Genomic DNA, 13,028 nt, shown 5'->3' with positions numbered 1-13,028 from the left:
TGGAAGTGTCCAGCAGCCCAGCCAGGGTGGGTGGGGATAGGGTGGGGTGGGATGTCTTTCTCCTATCTAGTCCTCAATAGTCCTCTCTCCCCTTACTCACCAGGTAGTGCTGACTTCCAGACCACTGAGGTCACCTGCATAAGCGAGTCTGGCAACAAATAATCGTCTTCCAGAAAATGACCAGAAACTCAGCCTGCTTTTTGTCATTTCACCAGCCCCACCATCTTTCCTTTATTCTAGAGCTCCTGGCACACTTACATGAATCTCTTGAAAGAAGAGAAATGAGAGCATTCATTCCATACTAATACAATTGTGCCCTATGGAAAGGCTTTTTGCTGGCAGACATAGTAGATGGACCATTTCCCAACTTCTTTTTCTTTGCCAACTTCCAGCCAAAGGTGTCCATATGACACAGCTCTGGACAGGATAATTGGAAGTCTGTTGTGGGATTTCTGAGAAAGCTTTTGATTTTCTGACAGAGACATTTTTGCTTCCCTTTACCACTTCCTACTGGATTACAGATGTGATGGAAAGAGCTGCAGCAGCCATAATACAACCATAAAGGAGAGGAGAAGAGAATTGTAAAGGCATCAACCCACATTGAATTGAACTGCTAAGTTAACACTAGCAGTTACTTGCGTCCAGATATCTTGGTGTGTGAGAACATTAAATCTGTATGTGTCTAAATCAGTATGGGTGAACATTTCTGTCACTAAAGTCAAAAGCATTCCTGAAACAGTGCATGATTCTATATGACCCTTACCACAACCCTGGTAAATAGGTATAATTATCCTTCATTTAAACATGACGAAATTAAAGTTGGGAGAAACTGACTATACAAAAGTCATTAATCGTATGAGTGGTAGAATCAGGATTTAATTTCAAGCTTTTCATGCTACACTCACAAACTCATACCAAATAAACAAGAATATATTACATATATTAAGATATTATATATCATATCTGTATATTTAATTTCTTACATACATTTTATATATTTATATGTACTTTTACATATATATTTATATATACTTATTCTTTATATGTATATCCACACACACACACACACACACACACACTTTTTAATCCTATTGCCTAATTTCCTTGGAGTCCATGGTAACAACATCCCCTTTATCTTGGGCCTGTGATGATTTCTCTTCTAGACTAACATTACTCTCAGCCCACCAGATACAAGTAAAAATCATCCAGGAGAAAATACAGATGATTTGGAAGTGCCATGCTTCCTAAATATCAAGAAATAAGAGAGTCTGAGTGTGGGAGGCAGCGTGTAGAGCATAAAGAGCAGAGAATCTGGAGCGGACAGATGTAAGTCATAGCCCAGCACTGTCTAACGCTAAGTTGCTGTGAATCCGTTGGAAAAAGCACTTCCCCCTCCATGAAACTGGGTTTTCCTACCTATCAAATGGAATGAGTATCTGGTGGGGGCAATGGGATTTGTGTGTGTGTGTGTGGGGGGGACTGGAATAAAGGGAGTTCTTAGGTGACACTTAAAATCATTTTAATGTGAAAATGCCATAACTGGGAGATATATACACATATATGTCTACTGGTCAGTAAACCCACCTCGACCAGAATTACAGATTCTTTCATGATTTGTTACCTGTGAAGAGGAGATGATGGTGTAGAGGATCGGAATGCACAAGAGACAGCAATCAGCAGAGGGCCAACACCTCCTAAGATCCACCTTTGTCACCTTGAGGTTTTTGAGCTATGGCCAGGGACTTGAGTTAGCTGTTTGTTCCCACTGTAGACAGTTTGCTCTCAGAAACCACATCTTTATGACCCCACCCCATCAGGGCGTAGCAGGGAATGTATTCCTCCACGACATCTTCACCATTTTCTTACCGGTCACATCAGCTTTTTCCTTTTTTTCTTTTTGTAATGAGTTCCAATGCCCACTATCCATTTTGTGCTGCTATAACAGAATACCTGAGAATGGATAATTTATAAAGACCAGAAATTTATTTCTCACATCCCTGGAGGCTGGGAAGTTCAAGGTCAGGGTGCCAGCATCTGGTATTGGCCTGCTTGCTGCATTCTCACGTGGCAGAAGAGCAGAAGAGAGCAAACCCACTTCCATAAGCCTTTTTTATAGTGGCATTAATCTGTTCATGAAGGGCTGTGCCCTTGTGACCTAAATACCTCCCATTAGGCCCTACCTCCCAACACAGTTGCATTTGGGATTAAACATCCAACACATGAATTTTGGAAGACATATTCCGACTATAGCAACCATGCTCTCAAATCTACAGAGGCAAAGCAGTCACTCTGTACCCCAGTCACTAGTAGGTTGGGGGTCCCATCCTCTGCATCATAACATCATAATTTGGTGGATAGAATGGGCTTCTGCATGTGATCATGCCTGTACTGGACAAACGGTTTTGTCTGCAGACCTCACTTCCATCCTCCTGTATTACTGAGCCATGCCAAGAACAAGCCTCTCACAGAAGCTGCTTGTTCTTGGATTACACTTTCCTGACATCAAAATGTTTGCTGAGATTATGCAAAATAGAATGAGATTAACATGTGTTGTTCAACTGAATAGCCCCAGGCTCTTGGCTTTCCTACACCACTTGAGCTGCCAAAATAAATTCCCACCCACGGATATCCTGAGTTTGTCTGGCTTGCTTAGAGTAAAAGCATGGAGACAGAGGAGCTGTTACATAGCAGATTCTCCCACATTCACAAAGGAAGCCGCAAAGCAATTCCATCCAAAGCAACCCTCGGGCCCCTCCCAGAGTTGAGTTTCTTTCCTTCCTGTCCTAACCAAAAGGACATTTTTAACTAAAAGCCAAAGTGTCATCACCTTTTGTGGGGGACAGCCTTCTAGGATCCCCATGGTTTTTACTTACATCACTCCTTTATTCTGCATTCAACAAATATTCAATAAGTAAACATATTACTTACTTAAACACTTGTTATGCCAGGCATGGTGCTAGGCCACAGGGAGCCGATGGCAAAAGAGATCATGTGGTCCTGGCCATTGGTTTACCCTGTACAGTTAACACTATAGTCTCACTTTCTTCCTCTATAAGGTCATTGCTTTGTCGGCAAAGAAAGAACCCTGAAGAAAAACACTTGGTTTCTTAACCCATGAGGGTTTCAAATTTCAACGTATCTAATTTTTGGTGCAATTCCATGTGACAGACTCAGCTATCGGTAATTTCTCATGTGTTTCAAGCGCTCAGTAAATATCTGTGGAATTTGATTGTTTGTTAACATCATCACTGCTGTGAAAGAAATACCATTTGCCTCAGTTTTTGGGTAAGACGAGGTATAGAAACTTTCCCAAGATATTTAAGTGGTGGAGCATTTCAATGTTACTTCCATTACGACCATTACCACTGCTAATACTATCACTACCACCATCACACCCTATCCTGTATTACCAGTATCACTATTATTACTACACTACCATTGCCACTGTGATTACTACATCATCATTACTACTGTTATACTACTACTGCTACTACTGCTACTTCTATGAGCAGCTAAAACTTAGTGGGCTGTAAGTGTCAAGCCCTCTACTAATATTTTAAATCCATTAATTGATTTAAACATCACACTAACCCTTTCAATTAGAGATTATTGTCTCCCATTTACAGATGAGACAATAAAGTGACAGTTAAACATCTAGAAGTGACAAAATTAGGCTCCAAGCCCAGGCAGTCTGACTTCCAAGTCCATGACCGTAACCACCATCTCGTACTTCCCCTCTAGATCCATTTCTAGCACTCACATGTGTGTAATTCCAAAGCCATGCTCCTAACCATGGGATTGGTAAACACTCTGAACTCCAGCGAGGCAGGTTTACGAGACATGCAGGTATTGCGAGCTGACTCTTACCCTTGTATAGCTTCAAGGCTTCAAGGATGGCTCTACGCCAAGCTTGTCCAACCTGCAGCCTGTGGGCCCAGGACAGGCGGCCCAGGACAGCTTTGAATGCGGCCCAACACAAATTGGTAAACTTTCTTAATGCATTATGAGATTTTTTTTTGTGATTTTTTTTTTTTTTTAGCTCATCAGCTATCATTAGTGTTAGTGTATTTTATGTGTGGCTCAAGACAATTTTTCTTCTTTCAAGGTGGTCCAAGGAAGCCAAAAGATTGGACATCCTTACTCTATACCTCCCAGCAGGAACATCCCTCAACAGGGAACACAAAGGTTAGGTTGAGGAAGTAACAGCATCTGACAAAAAAGACAGGGCAAAGATTTCTGACAGAGAGCAGAGGCCCACTATGAACCTCAGATCACTGAGTTCTAGGAGGTGCCCAGAGTTCTAATGGCAGCAGCATCTGAGCTAAGGCACTGCTCTAGCCACATCAGGAGAAGCCAGCAAGTTCCTGGCATCTCAGGCCAGGAGGGACTAACAACAGACATTCAGGCCAGACTCCTGCCACATACCCCCTTCATCTTCTTAATGCCATGTCTCACATCAAATGTCCATTCCAGCACTGCTACTCCTTAACATAATGCTACTGAGGGCGCCAAGCTACATCAGTCCTTTCCCCAATCCTGTAACCCCCATTTCCTATTAACAATGGGCCCATGACAGGCCAGGCACGGTGGCTCACGCCTGTAATCTCAGCACTTTGTAAGGCTGAGGCGGGTGGATCACGAGGTCAGGAGATCGAGACCATCCTGGCTAACACGGTGAAACCCTGTCTCCACTAAAAATACAAAAAAATTAGCCGGGCATGGCAGTGGGCGCCTGTAGTCCCAGCTACTCGGGAGGCTGAGGCAGGAGAATGGCGTGAACCTGGGAGGTGGAGCTTGCAGTGAACCAAGATGGCGCCACTGCACTCCAGCCTGGGCGACAGTGCGAGACTCCGTCTCAAAAAAAAAAGGGCCCATGACAGGGTGAGACCAGTGACTCAAGCCAGGTCTGGATCCTTGTCCCCTTTTCTCCGCCTACAAGCATTTTACACATCCTTCATGATCTACCTCCATATGCACCTCCCTGTGAAGCCACTGTCTATTCCAGGACCCAAGCACTTTGTAAATCCCAATCATATGGCAACAATCAAGTTGTTTCTTCTATTTTTGAGGGCGTATCTCTTCTGGACTAGGCTTGTTGAAGACCAGTAACTTACCTTATTCATATTTGCATGCCCCACAGCATCTAGTCCAATGCCTGCCTAATAGTAGGGGCTCTGTAAATGTGGAAGGAAGGAAGAAAGAAAAGGAGGAAGGAACGAAAAAAAGAGAAGGAAACGGAAGGAAGGAGGGAGAAAGGGAAGGAAAAAACAAAGAAAGAAAGGGAAGAAGAACAGAAGCTAGGCATTCAGTATGCCACACCTCTGAGTTTTCCTAAGTCCAGCCCCAAATCATGTAAACATGGGTTTCCAATACAGAGACCACAAGAATTCAGTCTTTGTCACAGGCTTAGTTCATTACCATAGACTTAGAGGCTGACGGAAGTAGATCTCTCAGGACCTCCTGCCAATCTGGGAGCTGATGGAAATCACTGGAACAAAAAAGGAGACAGTGGTATAGGGAAGGGCATGGAATTTTACATTCGAGGACTTATTCTATCCCAGCAGGCTTTAGCATTGGGTATGTCTTCTGACAACCCTGCACCTCAGCTTCCTTCTCTATGAAACTGAACACTATCACCTCCTTCCAGGGAGTGTTGTGAGGATGTAAAGAAAAACACAGAGCATGTGAAAGTGTTTTGTGGATGGGAGTGTGCCTTGTGGATATTATTTATTACCTAGATCAGGGTGTCTGTGTTGATGCTATTCTCCTTACTATCTGAGTTTTCCTCTTGCCCTGACCCTGACCCAGGGGTGTTGGTCGCTGCTCTCAGAGAGAGTCTGGCCCTGGGGCTCCACCAGACCTCGCCACTGCCTGTTTCCTTGTGCGTCCCCATGGCAGCCTCCAATGAGGAAGCCAACCCCGGATGTGTTTTGTGTAGTGTTTGGAATTCACCTCAGCCTACCATGAAGGAGAAAGAGGGAAGGAGAAGAAAAAGGAGACGCAGCAGCCGCCACCACCAAAGCCTCCCAGGGAGCGAGCCACTCTAGAATAGTTCCTCCTGAGCTCTGCAGAGGCCTCACCACTGAGGAAAATGCCAGAAAAATGCCGGCTAATTTCAGAGGCTCCACGTTGGTGGGCCAACATCCCAGGGAGAATGAGCAATTACGATTTCCATCTAAGCAACATATGCTGTTTGCTGGCCTCTTTCGAACAGCTGTAGGTTAGATGCTGTTAAGATTGGTCTCCTTCTCTCCTCCATATTTCAGAATTCAAATTAAACTAAAATAACAGCACCTGCTGAACAAAAACCCCATTGGAAATGTGTCCTCGTACACAATTACTGTAGGGAGGCTGGTCACCATTGTTACCCGCCTATTCTTCCTGAATGGGAACGGCAGCGAAGTTTCCCAGGCAGCTGCAGCAATTCAATTGTATAACTGGAGCTGGCCCCGCGCCAACCCTCAAGAACTCAAGTGGCACCAAAAGATACTATATTGATTTGCAATCGAACATAATAGGCCATCAGCTTAATTATTACTGAAGTGACAAGGTTCTGGGTATTTCATATTTATATTTCAGGGCCTGTGAAGGATGAATGTAAATCTTTTAAATGCACGGATTTGCATATCTTCAGAAGGGTTGAGTGCTCTTATTACATTCATAGCCTTTGAAAGACCAAAAGGACTGGCTATTGAACTCAGGTTGCCAGATCCCACCGGCATTTGCTTGGATGAAGAGACAAAAGGCATAAAATGGAAATTGCTTTTAGTCCAAAAAAAAGCCAAAAAAAAAAAAAAAAAAAGCCCACTACCCAACTCCATCAAGCTCAGGCCTCTTCGGGGGCCTTCTCTGGGAAACTGGTTATAGGTCTTATTGGACAGAGGCATTTGGATATTGGGAAATGAAACCAATGACTCTGACTTGTGAGGTCCCCTTTGCTTTCTCCTTCCCAGCCTGCACCCTGGGCTCTGCAGAGCTCTGGTCAGTAGAATCTTATGAGCCACTGAGATGTGGGCAAGGGAGGGACAGGGAGAGACAGAGGTTCATTTTCCAAATGTCCACTTCACTTATGCACCACACTGATACCAAAGACACAAAGACAATGGTCTCATCATCTTCGTCCACTCATCATCATCAACCCTCCTCCCTACATCCTAATAGGACCTGTTACCCTAGCAAGAAATTTTAAAACCATTCCAGATTTCGCCCTATCTCTCACCCTGCAGATCCAGTAAGTCATTGCAAGTTATAGATGCCTCCTCCTGAAGCCCCCACGAGTACTGCTCTCTGCCCCATCAGTCTTATGTCCTACCTCTGTCAGGTCTCATTATAAAGCCGAAGTCTGTAAGATTTTCCTGCCATACCTTCCTGCCTGCATCTTTCTGGATTGCAGTCCATTTCCTACCCTGCCATCATAGGGCTTTTCTGAAAATGCTGGAAACTCCTGCCTAAAACCTTTCCATAGAGGCCAGATGATAAAGCTCATCTCTCTTCACAGTCAGGCATCAGCCTTCATGCCAAACCACTATTCCCTAGGCATGTACTTTCACCCTTTACACATGGTGTTTCAATTCTCTTTGCCTGAATGCCTTTTTCTTCTTGTCAATGGAAAGACAAGAATCATCTTTCAAGATTCCCTTTGAAACACTGCATCCTATCTTATACTTTACACAGGTCCCCTCCCCAGCAACTTCACTTCGTTCATATGTACATTATGAAAACTTGTCATATTGTCCTTTACTTAATGGTTCACACTGGGAGATAAACTGCTTCCACTAGCAAGGCCTCACAGTCAGAAAATGTGCCTTTATATCTGGACCTGGCTCAGAGCTTGGAATGTAGAAATGTTCAGCAATTGTTAGTTGAGTAATTCTTCATTCCTAGGAAACATCAACCATGTATTGAATGTCTATAATGTGTGATATTGTTCCAGGTGCTGAACCAAAAATAATTCATATGGGAACCCAATCCCAAGTCCAAGACACCACAATAAGCATAATAGTCAATGCTAATGACCAAGAGGATGGTTTAGACATCAAGCATCCTCCAAACACAGAGAAACAGGAAATTTGTGGCCTAGAGTGTCTGGGAGAAAGTAGGACTACAGCTAAGCCTGAAATCTTGAAATGCTATAATTTAAGAAGTGGCAGGATTATTTGAATTCACCTTCTCCAATCCCCACATTTTATAGATAAGAAAATTGAAGACCAAAAAAGGTAAGATTTACAAGGTTGCAAGAGCAGTAGGAATTCTCGCTTCCAAATCCCGCTTCTTTCCGTGATGCAGTGAGATGGGTAGGACTTGACTAGAAATGAAGTGTGGAGAATATTCCAGATGAAAGCTCTACAGCATTCTCATCATCCTCAGTAACCTCAGGAACCACAGTATTATCACTATTGCCACCACTCCTCTCCCCAATACCACCATTGACACCACCTTCATTGTCTCCACCATTGTCAGTATCCCCCTGACAGCCACTGTTCCAGCCCCACTCCCGCCATCATTCACACCACCACGATCCATATCAAAGAAGCCTCTTTGTTGAGTGGAGAGAAAAGGTGCTTTGTTCTTGTTTCCATTATCTGTAATGAAATTTCTGCCCCTGTTCTATTCCATTTTCCTACACCATTTAGACGGCCTCTGTCCTTTCAGATCCTGGGCTCTAGCACAGAGCTGTCTTAGCACTGCCAAGGGGCATTGTGATAATCTCCCCATGCAAGGAAGAATTTTTATTCCCTTGAACTGAGAAGCTATTTCCAAGGAAGCTAGATCAATAGGAATACAGGAAAGAAAAAAAAAGAGAGACAGAGTATTGCAAAATTTAGGAAACCAGAATTCTGTCTACAAAGGTAATGGGCAATAAGAGTTACGATCTAATTCTTTGAAGGGGACAGTTCAAGAAGTCTGAAGAGGGAGATGCCCACTGTTACCTAGATCAGGAAACCTAGGGATATTCTCCAGGACACAGCTGAATCCCCCTTTCCCTGACGCTTGATGTCCTGGCTTATCATCCGGTTCTCCCCCTACCCTCCCTGTTGCCATTCTCCGGCTTCTGTCTCGTCTGGGGCTGCATTTAGATCCACTTCCCTGGCTTATGTCCTTTGGGAGGAGCCCAGCACCTCCACTGGAATCACCCAGGAGAGAAATCCGAGGGCTGGCAAAGACTCAATCCCTGGAGTCCTCAGGCAGCAGCATCCCCACAAGGGCCTCTCCTGCCAGGCAGAGCACAAAGGAAGGCATTATCCTGCGAGGAGGAGAGGAGCTGAGGAGGACCACCTGCTCAGGCAATTCTATGATAAAAGGAAGTGAGGCTGGAAATTGGACAATTGTTACTAAGTAGCTGAGGACCCAGCTGAGTGGGGTTTTCTTTAATAGAGATGATAGAAACCAGCTTTAAAGGCAGATGGAGATTTTCCAGAACCTAGGGGCTCATGAAGAGAAGCAGGGGAGAGAAGTAGGCCCAGGAAAGGGCATCTTTTAACATCCTTGGGAGGAGCCAGGAGTGGGGTTCTTTCTTACAGGGATAGGAAGCATTTCACATGTGTCAGTATTTATTTCCTGCTCTCCTTTTAAAGGCACAGTCTTTGTGAGCACCTGGGAGGGAGAAAGTGATCCCTAAGACTTGGCGAGGTTTTGCCAAGAATTAGCTACAAAGGACCAAACACTTCTTTCACTGCTTTCTAGGCTGGGAGACTGTGGAAACACTGGAAAGCAAGCAAATCTGGACTTCAAGCATTTGACAAAGTCTTTATTTTCGTGGAAAAGATAGGTGACAAGGTAATTAAGTGAATTTGGAGTTGGTTTGTATCTACAATTGATTGTGTGCTTACCATTTCTCAAGCACCATACTGGATTTTTCACACATCCTATCACTGAATCACCTCATTCCCCTTAAACAGATGAGTAAAGTGGCTCAGAGACGTTGACACATTTAGGCCTAGGGGAGCCTGGAAGCATATCTGCCACCTCTCTATAGCACCTGTCTACAGGCTAGAATGGAGCATGCCCATGTATGCTCACAAGGTACTAGGGGAGCCTGGGAGCATCTCTGCCATCTCTCTATAGCACTTGTCTGCAGGCTAGAATGAAGCATGCCCATGTATGCTCACAAGGCACACTGTTCCATCATGCACAGACAAACACCAATCAACACACTCTCGGTTGCAGTCACATAGAGCTCCGACTCCCACAGATGCCATGGGTGTGTGAGCACACACAGCCTTACAGGTACGAACATGCTCCCACACCAGGGATACCTCTCAGAGGTCTTACCTTTTTCTACTTCCTGTCTCCATCTAATGGATAGCACTCCTCTTTTCCTGCATCTCAAGCTTCAGAAAATGGCGCTGATTATCTGGGGTAACATTGTGTCCGGAATTGGTGGGTTCTTGGTCTCACTGACTTCAAGAATGAAGCCGCAGACCCTCGAGGTGAGCGTTACAGTTCTTAAAGGCCGCCTGTCCGGAGTTTGTTCCTTCTGATGTTCGGATGTGTTCGGAGTTTCTTCATTCTGGTGGGTTCGTGGTCTCACTGGCTTCAGGAGTGACGCTGCAGACCATAGTAGTGAGCGTTGCAGCTAATAAACGCAGTGTGGACCCAAGAAGTGAGCAGCAGTAAGATTTACTGCAAAGAGAGAAAGAACAAACCTTCCACAATGCAGAAGCTGACTCAAGCGGGTTGCCACTACTGGCTCAGGCAGCCTGCTTTTATTCTCTTATCTGGCCCCACCCACATCCTGCTGTTTGGTCCATTTTACAGTGAGCCAATTGGTCTGTTTTACAGAGAGCTGATTGGTCCATTTTGACAGGGTGCTGATTAGTGCGTTTGCAATCTCTGAGCTAGACGCAAAAGTTCTCCACCTCCCCACTAGATTAGCTAGATACAGAGTGCTGATTGGTGCATTTACAAACCTTGAGCTAGATACAGAGGGCTGATTGGTGTATTCACAATCCCTTAGCTAGACATTTTAAAGATTCTCCAAGTCCCCACCAAATTAGCTAGATACAGAATGCGATTGGTGCATCCACAAACCAGGAGCTAGACACAGGGTGCTGATTGGTGTGTTTACAATCCTTTAGCTAGAAATAAAGGTTCTCCAAGTCCCCACTAGACTCAGGAGCCTAGCTGGCTTCACCCAGTGGATCCCGCACCGGGGCCGCAGGTGGAGCTGCCTGCCAGTCCCGTGCCGTGCACCCACACTCCTCAGCCCTTGGGCGGTCAATGGGACCAGGCACCGTGGAGCAGGGGGCGGCTCAGGCCGCGCAGGAGCCCGGCGGGGGGCGGGGAGGGGGGTGGTGGAGGGTGGCTCAGGCATCGCGGCTTGCAGGTCCCCAGCCCTGCCCGGAGGCAGCTAAGGCCTGGCGAGAAATCGAGCGCAGCGCCGGTCGGCCGGCACTGCTGGCAGACCTGGCGCACCCTCCGCAGCTGCTGGCCCGGGTGCTAAGCCCCTCACTGCCCGGGGCCGCTCGCTCCGAGTGCGGGGCCCGCCAAGCCCAGGCCCATCTGGAACTCTAGCTGGTCCGCAAGTGCCGCGCGCAGCCCGGGTTCCTGTCGGCGCCTCTCCCTCCGCACCTCCCGGCAAGCTGAGGGAGCCGGCTCCAGCCTCAACCAGACCAGAGAGGGGCCTCCACAGCGCAGTGGCGGGCTGAAGGGCTCCTCAAGCGCGGCCAGAATGGGCGCCCAGGCCGGGGAGGCACCGAGAGGGAGCGAGGGCTGCGAGGGCTGCTAGGGCTGCCAGCAAGCTGCCACCTCTCAACATCTAAAGTCCAGTGGGCTGAGCAGCATCCTCAGGGAGAGGCTGTGGGAAAGCAAGGCAGAAAGACCCTGAGGGATCCATGGGTCAGATCTGCATTCATATGCCTAACCTTGCCCCATGTTAGCAGTGTGGCCTCAGGGAGTCCCTGCATGTCTCCAACCCCCGGTGGCCCTTCTGTTAAGATGGGGATAGAAATACCCATCACAGAGCATTGCTCTGAGGACTGGAAAGTCCTGAGACAGTTGGGACAGAGTGCCTGTGCCTGCCCATGGTCAATCCCAAGCCATTCTGCCACGTTGTCATTCTGCCACATTCTGAGGCCAAAGCCGTTTCCATGCTGCACTGCACCCTGTCAACAGCCCCCAGGGAAAAAGAGGTGGCAGAGAGTCAGGGGGCGTTGAGACCCTCAGCTGCTCCCGGAGAGGCAGGGCTGACAAGGCGAGGATTGTTTTTCTCCCCTGGTGTGAAGCTTGTTGACTTGCTGTTGATAGATGGTGGGATAATATTCATTAAAATACAGGTAGGTGTGAGGGTGCCACTTAGAGTTGTGCTTTCTCTCAGGGAAGGGGGAAGCCATCCGACTCTGTTTTGTAGCCATAGAAGGAAGAGCGTCCTGTCCTCTGCCCTCCCCTCCCGCTTCTGACAGCAGGTGCTACTTGGAGGAAAAGGTCTGGATTTCCCTGTCACTGGCAGAGGCAGGTCACAGGAGCACCAGGCTCCAGGTGGGAAGCACCATCAGGCTTTCCATCCTAGTGGGTGCAGTGAGGGGAGGGGCAGGCCTCTTAACACTTTTCCTCAACCATGAGGTCTTCTGAGATTCTGCCTTTGGAGAATGTGCTCCAGGAAGCACTTGTCTTTTCTGCTCCTTGCCAGCTCTGCCTCTGGCTCCCATAGGCAGGACTGGGGTGCAAAGGACTTCCTGAGAGGGAGGAGTTCGATGTTCTAAGGCAGAGCCTACGGGGAAGAGCTGAGACCAAACACCACAAACCAGGGTCTGTGTGCAGGGTCTGTGTCCAGAGGTCTAGAGGCTGGGGTTTGAACTTGAGACAGGAGCAAGCACAGGACAGGAATAAGAAACCTGAGCAAAGACTGGTTGTTGCACACAGCCACACAGCCGCGGGACATGCCCAGCCCAGCCCTACGGCCAGAGTTTTTTTTGCTGTCCCTTGGACCAAGATGGACTGCAAGAGGACATAGATGAATGCCAAGGTCCTCCTTCTTGTCCCTTCCTGCAGGAATGGTTCCTGAGGACTCCTAATTCTGAGGTGTTAGT

The 13,028-nt window shown here is 46.9% G+C and overlaps 1 long non-coding RNA gene across 1 annotated transcript in view; it reads right to left on the bottom strand.

Moving 5' to 3' along the window:
- Positions 1–10,708, bottom strand: part of LOC129136409 (uncharacterized) — a 41,316-nt gene extending 30,608 nt beyond the window's left edge. Inside the window, exons 1-2 of the long non-coding RNA XR_008537995.2 lie at positions 10,273–10,708; positions 5,419–5,488 (exon numbers count right to left, since the gene is read on the bottom strand). This is a non-coding gene — a long non-coding RNA (uncharacterized LOC129136409). The remainder of the gene's footprint in view (positions 1–5,418; positions 5,489–10,272) is intronic.
- Positions 10,709–13,028: the final 2,320 nt, after the last annotated feature.

This window comes from Pan troglodytes, chromosome 9 (genome assembly GCF_028858775.2).
Source record: "Pan troglodytes isolate AG18354 chromosome 9, NHGRI_mPanTro3-v2.0_pri, whole genome shotgun sequence".
NCBI lineage: Eukaryota > Metazoa > Chordata > Mammalia > Primates > Hominidae > Pan > Pan troglodytes.
This window is presented reverse-complemented; position numbering and strand designations above follow the sequence as displayed.